Consider the following 15,293-nt stretch of genomic DNA (forward strand, 5'->3'; position numbering starts at 1 on the left):
ATAGGCAATAAATACCATCTGTTGTTTTTCTTGAAGTGACAGGCTTACTTTGTCCATTAAAATTAAAGTCTGCCAAATAATCTGAAAATTCATTTGTCTGTCAGTCTTCTTTTTCAAGTAAAAATGATGTATGAAAATGTATGCTGGTTCCATTTGTAATTCAGTTGCATGAGTTTCTTTTCCTAGAGACAACTATCATATTTCAATATGTGGTAGAAATGCTTCATATGCACTTCTCATTTTGTAATAAGGAATATTAATAAGATATATACTCAAGGGTTTAGATTTAATAAAGTTAATCATTTTTATTGCTTTATAAAGGACATTATTAAGTGAAACTGACTAATTTTATTTTTATTGTGAGCATGTGGTGGTGAAGAATGTGATAACTGCCAGTGTAGTTTGGTATCACAGCCTTGATTCTTTCTAAGGAACCTACAGGTTTACCTACCATTGCCTTAGCAACACTGACAATTATCAGCATAATGAAGAAGAAAAATCACATCTTAGTTTTATCATAAAAACAGCTTTGGCCTCGCAGACTTCTTGAAATGGTCTTGGAGATCTCAGGAGTATGTGAATTGCATTTTGAAAATCTCTGAACTAAGCCTGGCCAACATGGCAAAAACCTATCTCTACTAAAAATACAAAAATTAGCTGGGTGTGGTGGCGGGTGCCTGTAATCCCAGCTACTCAGGAGGCTGAGGCAGGAGCACTGCTTGAACCTGGGAGGTGGAGGTTGCAGTGAGCCATGATTGTGCCACTAGACTCCAGCCTGAGAGTCTAGACTGGGCGAAAGAGCACGACTCTGTCAAAAAAAAAAAAAAAAAAAAAAAAAAAGGTGACTAGAATTCAATATTGTTACAGTCTTGAATTTCCCCTTCTGTTGTCAGAAAAATGGGCCAGCTTCTTACTGCTCCATTTCCCATGAAGTTAAAACATCAAAAGTAAGAAACTATTAACACTGAGGCCCACTCATTAAAAGCAGGGACCGGCTTCTTAATGACCAGATTGCCTCGTCTTGCTAACTGAGACAAAATTTAGTAGCAGTAGGTGGGAACTTGAACTAATGTAGTCAATACCTGGTAAGCAGTACATAGTTGCTTGCTTCTGACTATACTTGCCTCATTTTCCAAAGTGAAATAATAATAAACAGATCTTTAAGAAATTTTTGGACAGGGCTAGCTCCCAAGGGGCAGGTCGGGGACGGAGAGCAGGTGCCGGGGTCGGGGTGGCAGCGGCGGCCTGAGGCTCGAGGTCCACGCCAGCTGCTGCAGCAGCAGAGGCTGACTGACCCGCCGAAGCGCTGTCGCCGGAGAGTGAGGGCCCTGCTGCCGTGGTGAAACCAGCCCAGATAAGTTACAGGACTGTCCCCCGGGTCTCCTGCCCAGAAAGCCAGCGCCGTGACCAGGTGTGGGGGATGATGGTGGCGGCTCTCACTCACTTGTGAAGGCTAGAACCCAGGGAACCCGCGGTGATCTAGGGCTTCTCCAGACATCGCCGCAGCCCCACCGCGACCAGCCGAGGCAGCAACAGCAACAGCTCGGGCACATGAACGGAACCGCTGGACTCCAGGTTCCTTGCCAGGGGCTGAGCGTGGCCTGAGGGACAGGCCCTGGGTCCCGGGATGCCCCTGACCAAGCCCAGCGTACAGGAGGGTGAGAGTGGGAAGGCCGACCAGGAGCCATCCCCTGAGCCAGGCACTGACATCGTCCTGGCAGCCTCAGGAAGCCCGGGAAGGTCTCCAAACTGGTCCTGCTCACAGCATCCAACCAAGATGAGGATGGGGTGGGCTTCAAGCCCCAGGAAGTGCACTGCGTCCTGTCGCTGGAGATGACTGGCCCCGCCACCTTCGCCAGCACCTTGCAGATCCTGCCAGCTGAGGAGCAGGGAGGGGTGGTCCAGCCAGCCCCCCAGATGCCTAAACAGAAGAGCAGCAAGCTGGACACAGCACCCGCGTTCCCTGGAGTTCCTGAGGACACCATTTGGGGGTCGCCTCCAGGTGCTGGAGTCCTTCCTGTACAAGCAGGAGAAGGCTGTGGGGGACAAGGTGTACTGGAAGTGCCACCAGCACCCTGAGCTGGGCTGCCGGGGCCGGGCCATCACCTGAGGTCTGCGGGCCACAGTGTTGTGGGGCCACTGCCACGCACCCCATGAGCAAGGCCTGAAGGCCTGGCGCCAGTGGGAGAAGCTGCCCAGCCTGGCCCTGCCAGAGGGCTTGGGAGATTCCTGGGGTTCTGAGGGCCCTGGAGGCTGAGTGCAGGAGCTGCTGGAGGGGGTGGGCCTGTGGCACTGCCCCAAGGAGCCAGAGCCAGAGCCCACCCCTGGGCTGGTGTTGGGCAAGCCGGCCCAGAGGAGGGCCACGGACCCCAAGCCCTGTCGCTGCTGAGCCTGACGCCCAAGAAGTGCTCGATCCTGGGGCTGGGACAGGCCCGGCCCCTCGAGTTCCTGAGGAGGTGCTATGGGGGCAGCTTCCTGGTGCACAAGTCGTTGCCCTACAAGCAGGAGAAGGCCGTGGGGGTGAAGGTGTATTGGACCTGCCGGGACCATGTGCTGCACAGCTGCCTGAGCCAGGCCATCACTCAAGGACAGCGGGTGACCGTGATGCGTGGCTACTGCTACCCGCCTGACGTGGAGGGCCTGGAGGCCCGGCAGCAGCAGGAGAAGGCCATGGAGACTGCAGGCTGTGCAGGACGGCCCTGGGAAGCAAGTGGACACTCTCCTCCTAGGCGTGAACAGTCTTCTCTACCACAGAGGCCCCGGCCCCCTGACTCTCACCAGGCCCCAGCCTGGAAAGTGAGCGAAGGTCGAAGACCAGGAGCTGCCAACCCATCCCCAAACCCTGGAAGGATCCCTGGATGAGGACCAGGACATGGATGCAGACCCCGGAAGCCCTGAGTTCCTGCGGTCCCCGCTGGGGGGCAGCTTCCTGGTGTACCAGTCCTTCTTCTACAGGCAGATGTATTGGACCTGCCGGGACCAGGCCCGCATGGGCTGCCGCAGCCGCGCCATCACCCAGGGCCAGCGGGTCATGGTCATGCACAGGCACTGCCACCCACTGGACCTGGGTGGCCTGGAGGCCCTGCGGCAGCGGGAGCACTTCTCCATCCTGGCACAGTGGGACTGCCCAGAACCCTTCTGGTCCCTGGAATTCTGAGGACTTCCCTGGGGGGCAGGTTCCTGGTGCCCAAGTCCTTCCTCTACAGGAAGGAGAAGGCAGCCAGGAAGAAGGTGTACTGGATGTACCAGGATCAGGCTTGGCTGGGCTGCCACAGCCGCACCATCACCTGGGACCGGCGGGTCATGGTCCTACAAAGCCACTGCCACCAGCCAAACCTGGAGGGCACATAGGCCTTGAGGCAGCAGGAGCGGCTCCCCAGCATGACCCAGCAGGAGGACCCAGGAGAGATTCAAGTTCATCTGTGCTTCAAGACGTGTTCTCCTGAAAGCCAGCCGATTTATGGGTAATTGTATTAGTTATCTAATGGTGCATCACCAATTACAACATAACGTAGTGGGCTTAAAACAACAATGACAAAAACAAAAAAAAATTTTTGGTACAGGGGTAAGGCCAGATGTGCATCTTGCCTGAGGCCAAAGCCCATGTACTTGGCCACTACTTTATACTGATCTCTAGGCTGCTACCTAGCTCTGAAAGTCAGTGATTCTGGAAGACAAATATCTTCCTAAAGTGGCAAATAAGGCTGTTGGTAGGATTTGCGGTGGAACTGTAAGGATTTCAGCAAATACAACATATAGTTTTTAACCATATGAAATGTATACTGTGGCCTGGTAGTTAAAAGAGCAGGCTTTGAATATAAGCTGTTCAAAGCCCAAAACTATCATTTACCAGCTTTGTGATTTGGGGAAAGTTGCTTGACCTCTTTTGCTTCAGAGTACTCATTTGTAAGATGAAATGATGAGGGATAATGATAATAATGCTACCTATTGAGGCTTCAATTAGTGATGGTTTGGTAGGTAGCAGAGCACATGGTAAGCATTAGTAAATTTTGGCTTTTATAATTATCTGCTGTGCTGAACACATGATAGCCATGCAGTACAAATTGGCTATTATTATTTAACACACTTCCTCCTTCTTCTCATTACTGGTGCAAACACAAGCGTCATTTGTTATTCATTTATATGTTCATTTGTCTGTTCTACAGTGATCTTCTGAACCTAGTATATAACAGTCACTGTGCCAGGCGATGACCCTGATCTAGTCCTATAGTTGGCAACTCCAACATAGCTATTATTTCCATTTTACTGTAGTTACTAGGGAAGAAAAGTAGTACATTGCTTTTTCATAGGTTTCCTCACATCATGCAGTTCATGTCGAGCATCCCACCATTTTCCTCTATTATTTCAGATTAAAGACAGGTGCTAATAATTGCATCTTAATCTTTAAGCCAACATTTTAAATCAAACAAACATAGATAGGAAAGTAAGTGTCTCCCATTTTCTAATATTGTCATAAAGGTTGTAAAAATTCAAGCCAAAAAAATACTTTATATGGTATATATGTATTTTTTATGAAAGTTAAAACATAAGTTAATATTACATTGATAATTACAAATATATTCTTTGAGAGGAATATCTCTAATCCATTTTTCACCACGTGTGATGCACTTGGTGCTTGAAGATTTCTTAAGAACTGCATATATGCAGATGAAAATGAAGTTCTTTACTATTATCCTCATCACAAATAAATTTCTTGAGAATGTAAAGATTTCCCCGTGAGAACCCAAAAACATAACTGCTAAACACTTTATTCACTTGAAACTGAATAGATTTGGAAATTAAAGAAGATAATCTTGAATTGGTAGGAAAGCTAATATTTTCCTTTAATAGTCTTAAGCTTCATTCTTCCTGAAATTAAATTCTTCTAATCTAGCAATACTCAACAAGTAAAATAATACAGTGTGTGCAGCAAATGTGTGTTAAATTTTATGTCCTACAGATTTGAAAATTAAATTGTATTTTAAATGTATTAAGAGAAATCCCCATATAAGAGAATGCTAGGATGAATCATTTCAGTAAGGAATTCTATTGTTAGCCACAGGAAAATTCTCTCTAAATTATATTTTGAGTATCTGGGTTGTGTATTTCATGTATTTTTAAGGCAAGATATGTTTATAGTAGAAGCTATTACAAAAGCATTTCTTTTCTATTTATCAAGTTAGAATCATACCTTAAGTTATTCTAGTAAAGTATCCTGAAGGAAAACAACAACAACAACAACAACAACAAAAAACAACTAGGAGTCATGAGCCGAGTCTTCTACCAATAATAGAATTAACTTAATATGCATTTTCCTTGACCTCACATCATTCAACACCATTGGTTACTCCCTCTTTCTTGAAAGTGCTCTTCTTTTGACTTATGCTGACACTTGTTTAAACTGTTTCTCTCTTACCTCTTTGGCTGCTGCTTCCTCAGAGCCCTTTTCTCTCTTCTCCTTTTCTACCATTAGCTATCTCTACCTCTAGATATTAGAGCTTTTTAGGTAACAGTCCTGGGCTGTTCTGTTTTACACAGCTAGACTTCATGGATCCAAATTCTGGTTACAGGGCTTGAACTCACTACAGGCAAGGCTTAAACTCTGTTTGCCTCAGCCTCCTAAAATATAAAAGAGAATAATAATAGTTCCTATTTCATGAGGTTATTGTGAGGATTAAGTAAATACATTTAAAGAATTTAGGCTGGGTGCAGTAGCTAACGCCTGTAATCCCAGCACTTTGGAAGGCCGAGACATGTGGATCACTTGAGATCAGAAGTTCAAGACCAGCCTGGTCAACATGGTGAAACCCGTCTCTACTAAAATATACAAAATTAGCTGGGCGTGGTGGTGCACACCTGTAATCTCATCTATTCGGAAGGCTGAGACCAGAGAGAATCACTTGAACCTGGGAGGTGAAGGTTGCAGTGAGCTGAGATTGCACCACTGCACTCCACCCTGGGCGACAGGATGAGACTCCATAAAAAAAAAAAAAAAAAGACCTTAGAACACTGCATTTGGGTTGTTTATTTGTTTTTTGAGATGGAGTCTCACTCTGTCCCCCAGTCTGGAGTGCAGTGGCTAACTACAATCTCTGCCTCCTGGTTTCAAGCAATTCTCCTGCCTCAGCCCCTGGAGTAGCTGGGATTACAGGCGCCTGCCACTATGCCCATCTAATTTTTGTATTTTTAGTGGAGATGGGGTTTCACCATGTTGGCCAGGCTGGTCTCGAACTTCTGACCTCAGATGATCCACCCACCCAGGCCTCCCAAAGTGCTGAGATTACAGGTGTGAGCCACTGCGCCCGGCTGGTATTTTTAATTGTTTTTATTCTGTAGCATATTCGTTCTCTATGTAATGCATCAATTCCCATCCACATGTTGACAAATCCTAAATTTATATCTCTAGTCGAGGTCTCTCTGCTGAGGCTCAGACTGTATATATCTGACTACTAGTATCTTCACTTGGATGTCTCTCAGATACATCAAATTATGTTCAGAACTGAAAGTTAAATTACTAATCTTCCTTTTTCTAGATGTCTTCCCCACCCGCAAGTTGGTCCTTCTCAAAATATTACAAAGTTAGTAAATGACATCTCTATCCCCTCAGTTCAAACAGAAATAGGACAGGTATTTAAACTTTTTTAAAAAAATTTTAATATGAAGAATTTATAATATATATAAAAATAGAGAGAATCCCTAGCTTCAACAATTAGCATGGCGAATCTTTTTTCATTTATATTTCCACCCACTCCACCACATCCCAAACTAGAGATTATTGGAATGAATTCTAAACTACCATACTATTTTATGTGGTATTATTGGGCATGTGCTCTGAAACAATACTCTTAAAAATTATGAAAATATTATAACTTTCACAAAATGTTTTTTCTTTATCACCTATCAATTAAACAAAATCCACACAAAGTCCATAAATGGCAAATGTTGATATATGCTTACATTTTTAAAAACATTCTCCCACTCTTATTCACCTCATCTCAAATATATTGTGAGAAACGTTTGCCCCTGAGTTTTTTTTTGACCCCCCTAATTTCCTTAAATTGGTATTTTGAACTGAAGGCTAACTTGGTTTGTCAGTTTGCTTTTTATGGAATAGTTTATGGAAAGTGTGGGTACTTTCATCAAGGAAGCACAGAAAGTCAGATTGTCCTCCCTTTTTGTGTTGTGAACAACTGTTATGGTCATTGTTAGAATAGATCCATTATATCATATGTTACAAAATGTTAATATCTATTTTTAAATCAGTGTTTTATTATGGTTGAAATTCTTCTATAAAGATAAACTACCCTTACAACTTTTGGTTACCAGCAGTACCTTTCATATAGGAAGACAAAAATATTCTTTCTTCATTCATCAGCTTCAGTGTGATAGTTCATTCTGTATCATCTCCATGAGTGATCAATGAACTTTTTTTTTTTTTTTTTTGGATAAAGTCTGCGGGGGCTGTTGCCCAGATTGAAGGCAGTGGTGTGATCTGGGCTCAACTGCAACTCCACCTCCGGGTTCAACAATTTCCACACCTCAACCTCCGCCGAGTAGCCTGGGCTACAGGCCGCACACCACCCACACCCCGGTTAATTTTTTGTATTTTTAAGGTAAGACCAGGGTTCACCATGTTGGGCCAAGGCTGGTCTGGAGCTCCTGGTTCAATGATCTCCCCCTCCCTTAGGCCCCTCCCAAAAAGTGCTGGTAATTACAAGCAAGCACTGTGGCCTGGCTGATCGTGAACTTTAAAAATGTTTTAATGTTTTCAGTCTACGCATTAGTTATTTTAATGATGCCCCAACTATGGCCATCTTTAAAGAGTAGAGGCTTCTTCCAGTTTGGCTCTCTGAGCCTTCTGACAAATTTCAATTGTAATAAAGCTTATTTTTTCAAATATATAAGATATATTCAAGATTATCATAGATATTTTCTGGCTGTAGTAGAGATAGCAATCCATTTCTCTAAGGTATTAGTATGGGAAAATGGTAATTTAGAGACCATGTCTGGGTTTTAGGAGTGCATTGTTACTTCATTGGTCATTGTTTCACACTTGTTTCAGTGAACTAGCTAAGGAACATACTTTTATTTGTTTTTTTTGTTTGTTTGTTTGGTTTGTTGTATGTTGTTTTTGAGACAGGATCCCGCTTCTGTCACCCAAGCCTGGAGTGCTCTGCCAGATTCAGCTCACTGCAAGATCCGCCTCCGGGTCACGCCATTCTCCGCCTCAGAACTTCCCGAGTAGCTGGACTACAGGCGCCTGCCAACCTTCGCCCGGCTAAGTTTTTTGTAATTTTAGTAGAGAACGGGTTTCACCGTGTTAGCCAGATGGTCCGATCCCTGACCTTGTGATCGCCCGCCTCGGCCTCCCAAAGTGCTGGGATTACAGGCTTGAGCCACCGCGCCCGGCCTGTTTGTTTGTTTTGAGACGGAATCTCACTCTGTCACCCAGGCTGGAGTGCAGTGGCATGATCTTGGCTCACTGCAAGCTCTGCCTCCTGGGTTCACACCATTGTCCTGCCTCAGCCTCCTGAGTAGCTGGGACTACAGGTGCCTGCCACCATACCCTGCTAATTTTTTGTATTTTTAGTAGAGATGGGGTTTCACTGTGCTAGCCAGGATGGTCTTGATCTCCTGACCTCATGATCCACCTGCCTCAGCCTCCCAAACTGCTGGGATTACAGGCTGAGCCACTGCGACCAACTGGAATACATATATTTTTTTAAGAGAAAATCTGATTTCATAATATTTTAATTTAGTTTAATTATTATTATTTAAATTTGTTTCCTATCAATTTTTATTTTAGGCTAAGGGGGTACATATGCAGGTTTGTTATATGGATAAATTGCATGTCATTAGGGTTTGTGTACAGATTATTTCATCATCCAGGTAAGAAGTATAGTACTCAATAGGTAGTTTTTCAGTTCTCACCGTCCTCCCACCCTCTGCCTTTAAGGAGGCCCTGGTGTCTATTGTTTACTTTTTTGTGTCCATATGTACTCAATGGTTAGCTCCCACTTATAAGTGAGAACATATGATATTTGGATTTTCTGTTTCTGCATTGCTTCAGTCAGGATAATGGCATCATGCTCTATCCACGTTGCTGTAAAGGACATGACTTCATTCTTTTTTTATAGCTGTGTAGTATTCCATGGTATATATATACCACATTTCCTCACCAGTTCACTGCTGATGGGCGTCTAGGTTGATTTTGTGTCTTTGCTATTGTGAATATTGCTTTGATAAACATACATGTGCATGCCTTTTGATAGAATGATTTACATTCCCTTGGGTGTATATCCAGTAATGGGATTGCTGGGACAAATGGTAATTCTGTTTTATGTTCTTTGAGAAATTTCCAAACTGCTTTCCACGGTGATTGAACTTGTTCACATTCCCATCAGCAGTATATGTGTTCCCTTTTCTCCACAACTTTGCCAGCATCTGTTGTTTTTGACTTCTTAATAATAGCCATTCTGACTGGTGTGAGATGGTATCTTATTGTGTTTTTTTTGTTTGTTTCTCTAGTGATTATTGATGTTGAACATTTTTTTTCATATGTTTATTGTTGACATTGTGTAAGATTCTTTTGAGAAATTTCCATTTATATCCTTTACCCATTTTTTTAAAGGGGTGTTTTTTTTTTTAAGGTATGTACTTTTATTGCACTGGTATCAAGTTAGTGTACAGGGAAGCCCAGGCTGCCTCCACCCTCCACCCACTCCCAGGGAGACCAAAAGCCTTCATACATCTCAAGTTGGGAGACAGAAAACAGGGGTCACAATGCCAATCATTCAAAATAAACAAAATAAAAAAGTACTAGGCAAAGATTTAAGAAATTGTGCATTACATGATATACATGAAAGCAATGCTGTCACCTTCCTGGACTTGGAAGAGGATTGGACCATTCTCCCTAGAGAGAAATGGTGGCTTTTTGGAGGGTAAGGGACTTCCTGTAACAATGCATCTCACAATATTTGGAATGACTATTAAAACAAAGAACAATATACAATCAAAGTCTTCAGCCACATTGTAGAACTTTGAGGGATGCTGGCTCCAGCCGATTGCTGACACTGTCATAGTCTAGTTTTTAAATCCTGAGTCAAACCAAAGACAAAACAAAACAAACAAAAAACAAAACAAACTAATGCATGCCAATGTCATCTTGTTTTCTGCAGGTTTGGTTTTTGTCAAGAAAGAGTGTAACAAAACTAAGGAAACTAAGTGACAGTCTGCCTAGAGGCATCTGCAGTGGACCATGGAGGGGTGGGACTTATGGTACTCCTGCTTGAAAACATATGTCTTTGTATCCTCCCTCCTTTCATGTTCTTCCTTTGTATCTCTCCTTTCTACCAATAAATGGTAACATGTTATACTCACTTTTCTTCAGCTTACTTTTTTCACTTTCCTAGAGATCACTTTTATATAAAGTATATAAAAATAACTGGCTCTGCTAAGCTGGCCTTGCACATGCCAGAGCCATTGTCCGTGACAAGTGCAGCGATATCATTATCTCTGGTGAGCTGGCAGTGGGTGCGGACTCATGGCAGAGCAGCGAGGGCGAGACTCTGCTTATGGGGCAGATGCTGTCTCAGAGGTTAATGTAATCGTTCTTGGCTTGTAGTTTCCCTTTATAGTTACATATTTCTCAATTGAGTGGGTATATCGTGGTTTAGTCGACCAGAACCTTTTGGTAGATATTTGCATTATTTCCAGTTGTGTGCTGGTAAATATTTAACTAGATCTCTATAGGGGAAAAAGTCCTGATTTGGAGTTTGCAAATGTCTGTAGTGTCAATACTCCTACCATGGCTGATTTTAAGCTACTAATATAATGTCACTGAATGGGAAGTGATGTACAGTAGCATATCATTATATAGTATTCCCAGCATTTGGATACAGTACATGTAAATAATCTGAAGAACATAGTTTTGTTTGTTTTTGTTTTTTGTTTTCTAAATTTTGAGACAGGGTCATGCTCTGTTCCCTAGGCTAGATGGTAGTGATATAATCATGGCTTGCTGCAGCCTTGACTTCCCAGCCCAAACAATCCTCCCACCTCAACCCCCCAAGTAGCTGGGACCACAGGTGTGTGCCACCATACCTGGCCAATTTTGTTTGTTTTTTTGTAGAGACAAAGTCTCACTATATTACCTGGGCTAGTCTTGAACTCCTGGGCCCAAGTGACCCTCCCATTTAGGCCTCCCCAAATGCTGAGATTATAACATAATTTCAACAGTGACTGTGTTTAAAAACTAGCTTGCAAATTTTTTTTTTTTTTTTTTTTTTTTTTTTTTTTTGAGACGGAGTCTCGCTCTGTCTCCCGGGCTGGAGTGCAGTGACCGGATCTCAGCTCACTGCAAGCTCCGCCTCCCGGGTTTACGCCATTCTCCTGCCTCAGCCTCCCGAGTAGCTGGGACTACAGGTAGCTTGCAAAATTACTGGAAATGTAACAATCAATTTTTGCAAGTGGATACAAGCAAGTTCTAGTATATTCACTGGTTGCTATTACAAATTTTTCTGTGGTGAATAGCATTGTACCTGTGTCAATTTGGATATTTGCTGGTATAAATTTGGAACAGATTTTTAGAAGTGGGGTTATTGAGTCAAAGGATAAATGTTTCTGTTGCTCAGTTGTCTTTGAAAGAGATTATACCATTTGGTATTTCCACCAGCATTAAATGAGAGTGTTTGTTTCCCCGAGTCTCATCAACAGAGAATGTTGTCGAGATTTTGGATTTTTTTTTCAAAAATAAAGGTGAGAAATGTATCTCATTGTAGATCTCATTTGCATTTATCTTATTATGGGTGAGGTTGACCACCTTTTTGTATCTGTTAGTCATTACTGACAGTTCCTTCCTTCCTTATTCTTCATATCTAACCAATTACCAAATATGTTTTTCTTTCTCAGTGTTCATTGCAGCTGTACCTGATAAAACTGCAATCTCTTCATCTGGATTAATTTTTGAGCTTCCTATCTTGTCTTTCTGCATACATTTTGCCTTCTCTAATTAATTCTCTACAAATCAGCCAGTGGAATCTTTCCAAGAAAAATGGACTTGTATAACTCACCTTCTCCTGATGCTTCAGTGGCTTCCCATTATAATTTAGAAGCCAAATTGCTTAGTCATACCTATAAGACATTGGAGACAACTTTATCACAAAAGCACACATAGTTATAAAGAAGGCTGGAATTATAGTATGAAAATGAAAGAAAAGATTTTTTTCTCATATTAGCACAAATTAAGTATGTAATTAATTAGATAGCGATTAAGTAAGGTTGGAGTTTATTTGAGAAGCTCTCTTAGAGCAGGTGATGAAAATAACCAGGGAAAGAAAGTAGAAGAAGACTGTGTACAGGCTGGGTGTGGTGGCTCACACCTGTAATCCCAGCACTTTGGGAGGCCAAGGTGGGAGGATTGCTTGAGGCCAGGAGTTCGGGACTACTTAGTCCTGGCCAACATACCAAGACCCCATCTCTATTGAAAAAAAGAAAAAGAAGAAGAATGTATGCGAAGGCCATTAGGCAAAAATTAGCAAGAATTTCCTGGTAGTTGGAGGCAAATGGCAGAGGTAAGTAGAGAAGTAACAGCTAAGTAGAGTCTCTGAGAAGTTGAGAAAGACCTAAGCTATTTCCAGTTTTTGAGGCTTCTGACATATTAAAATAAATAAATTCCAAAGCAGGTCTGCAAAATTTATGGTATATTTCAAATACATCTATGTGATATTTGAAACACCAGAAAGTATGATGCAATATAATGGTAGCATTCACAAGATGATTACAGGATTTACAAAAAGATTTTAATTCATAATACACAGCAGGGGATGTTGAATTTTGTGTCTCCTGGGTCTCTCCCACCGCTGTATTAGGGTTCTCCAGAGAAATGGAACCAATGGGGGTAGGGAGAGAGACAAAGGGAAATTTATTTATTTACTTATTTAGAGATGGAATTTCACTCTTGCTGCCCAGGCAATGGTGCAATCTCAGCTCACTGCAACCTCTGCCTCCTGGTTTAAGTGATTTTCCTGCCTCAGTCTCCCAAGTAGTCTCCCAAGTAGCTGGGATTACATGCCTGGCTAATTTTTTGTATTTAGTAGAGACTGAGTTTCACCATGTTAGGCTGGTCTCAAATTCCTGACTTCAGGTGATCCACCCACCTCGGCCTCCCAAAGTACTGGGATTACAGGTGTGTGCCACCGCACCAGGCCTGAGAGAAATTTATTATTAGGAATTGGCTCATGCAGTTATGGAGGCTGGCAAGTACAAATTTGCAGTGTGGGGCCAGCAGGCTGGAGACCCAGGAGAGCTGATGATGCAGGTCAAGTATGAAGACAGTTTGCTGATGAATTCCCTTTTGCTAGGGAAGGCTAGTCTTACTGTTCTGTTCAGACCTTCAACTAATTTGGTGAGGCCAACCCTCATAATGGAGGGCAATATGATTTACACAAAGTTTACTGATTTAGATGTTAATCTCATCCAAAACACCCTTCAAGATATACATAACATTAGCCTTCATATACCCAGAGAGATATGTTGAAGTCCTAAGCCTCAATATCTCAAAATGGGAAGCAACATTGCTGACACTTCAATTTTAGACTTCCAACTTCCCAAACTGTGAAATGATAAATTTGTATGGCTTAAGCCACGCAGTTTGTGGTACTTTGTGACAGCAGTGCCAGGAAACAAATACAGATTGTATGTATGACCTCAGTTGGAGATAACATCAAAAATGTAAATTTGAAGCCCTTCATTATAAAGTTGACAATTGGATTAAATGTCTTTAGGTCAATTCTAATTCACGATAAGTTCGTTTTCTAAAACCTGTCAGGAACAGTTTAATGATAACCATTTCACCACAGTATCAGGGGAAAGACTAAGTTTTGGGAAATAGTTTTAATAGTTCACCAAACTGGCCTATGTTCACCACTTCAGTCCAACCGTCAGTAGACTCTCGGAGCTGCACATGTTAAGGTTCATATCTTACAAAGCAAGTGTGGTCATTTATGGGAGTGGCTGGTATAAGGTAGCTTTGCTCCACACTAGTGAACAGGCCCCCAACCAGTACCACAGCGATTGTTGGGTTCAAGAGACCCATCAAATAGTTGAAACAAAGTTTTGGGAAGAAAGATTCTACTTTATTTAGCAAATTAAATTTCCCCTTAGAATGAAAAGAAGTCATTCTCCTAACAGTATGGTCCTAGTACTTTCTTCAGACCTAGATTCCCATGGTTGGTTTAAGTTGTAAAATTCTGTGTCTTTTCTTCTGTTTCTTGGCTGAAGACATTGTGGCATAGCAGATGTGCTTACCAGAGAGCCTGACACCAAGTTGATGCTCACTGGATTTGTTGAGAGAATAATCCACAAGTCTTGGGGTCAGACTAGTCTCCAATTCTAGCTCTGCCACTTTCTAGCTGATTGACCCAGAGTCAGCCATGGAATCTCTCTGACTTCAAATTTCTTCTTCATTAAAACCATAGGGAAAATCTCTCAACTTTCTCTCCTGTTGTTTTTCACAATATATTTGAAGAAATTTATCTTACTTTGGGAACTAGATAAAAATTAACATGATTTTTTAAAAAGGTAATAATTATTGCTTTGTTTGCTTCACAGAATTGGTATGAAGATTGAAATGATAGTACATGTAATAGCACTTGACAAAGCATAAAGTAATATATAGATGTAATAGATTATTATCTTGCTAATAGCATCACCATTCTCAAATTTCTGATTCAATATTGTCAATGCATATGCTCTTTTGAAAGCTTTAGATAAGAAAATTACTTTAATACGAATTGTAGTTTGTACAAGTATATGCATGTGTATATTTTTGTAGGTTTAAGATGATTAATTTGTTTATTTAAAAATATAACATACACAGTATAAACAAATAAAGCTCCTTTCTAGCATAGTATTGCAGGTCCACAAACTGGTACACTGTATCTGTAATTTCTACATCCAAAATATCTTAACAAAAGTTTTCTGTAAATAATTAGTAGAAAAATTGGACTTGAACTGATTATCTATAGTCTATTTCAATTAACATGACTATTCATACATTTTATTATGGAAGTATATGAATCTTCCCTCTCATAAAATGCTTAAGAAAGCCAGACCAACAAAGATGGGGCAATTAAAGAATAGCACAAGTGAGATGTTTAAGCTGCATATATTCAAGAGCTGAAGAGTATGGTACAAATAATAAGTCCTGTGTATTGTCAAAAAGGGAATAAAATAATTGTAGACTCTAGATCTACCTTCCAGAAAAGCAAAAACAATTTTATTGAATGATTCCT

General features: G+C 41.8%; 1 pseudogene; it reads left to right on the forward strand.

The window, feature by feature from the left end:
* Positions 1-1,627: 1,627 nt before the first annotated feature.
* LOC108532714 (FLYWCH-type zinc finger-containing protein 1 pseudogene) lies at positions 1,628-3,468 on the forward strand (annotated as a pseudogene).
* Positions 3,469-15,293: the final 11,825 nt, after the last annotated feature.

The sequence above is a fragment of the Rhinopithecus bieti genome, unplaced genomic scaffold, assembly GCF_001698545.2.
Source record: "Rhinopithecus bieti isolate Rb0 unplaced genomic scaffold, ASM169854v2 scaffold_76, whole genome shotgun sequence".
In the NCBI taxonomy this organism is placed as follows: Eukaryota; Metazoa; Chordata; class Mammalia; order Primates; family Cercopithecidae; genus Rhinopithecus; species Rhinopithecus bieti.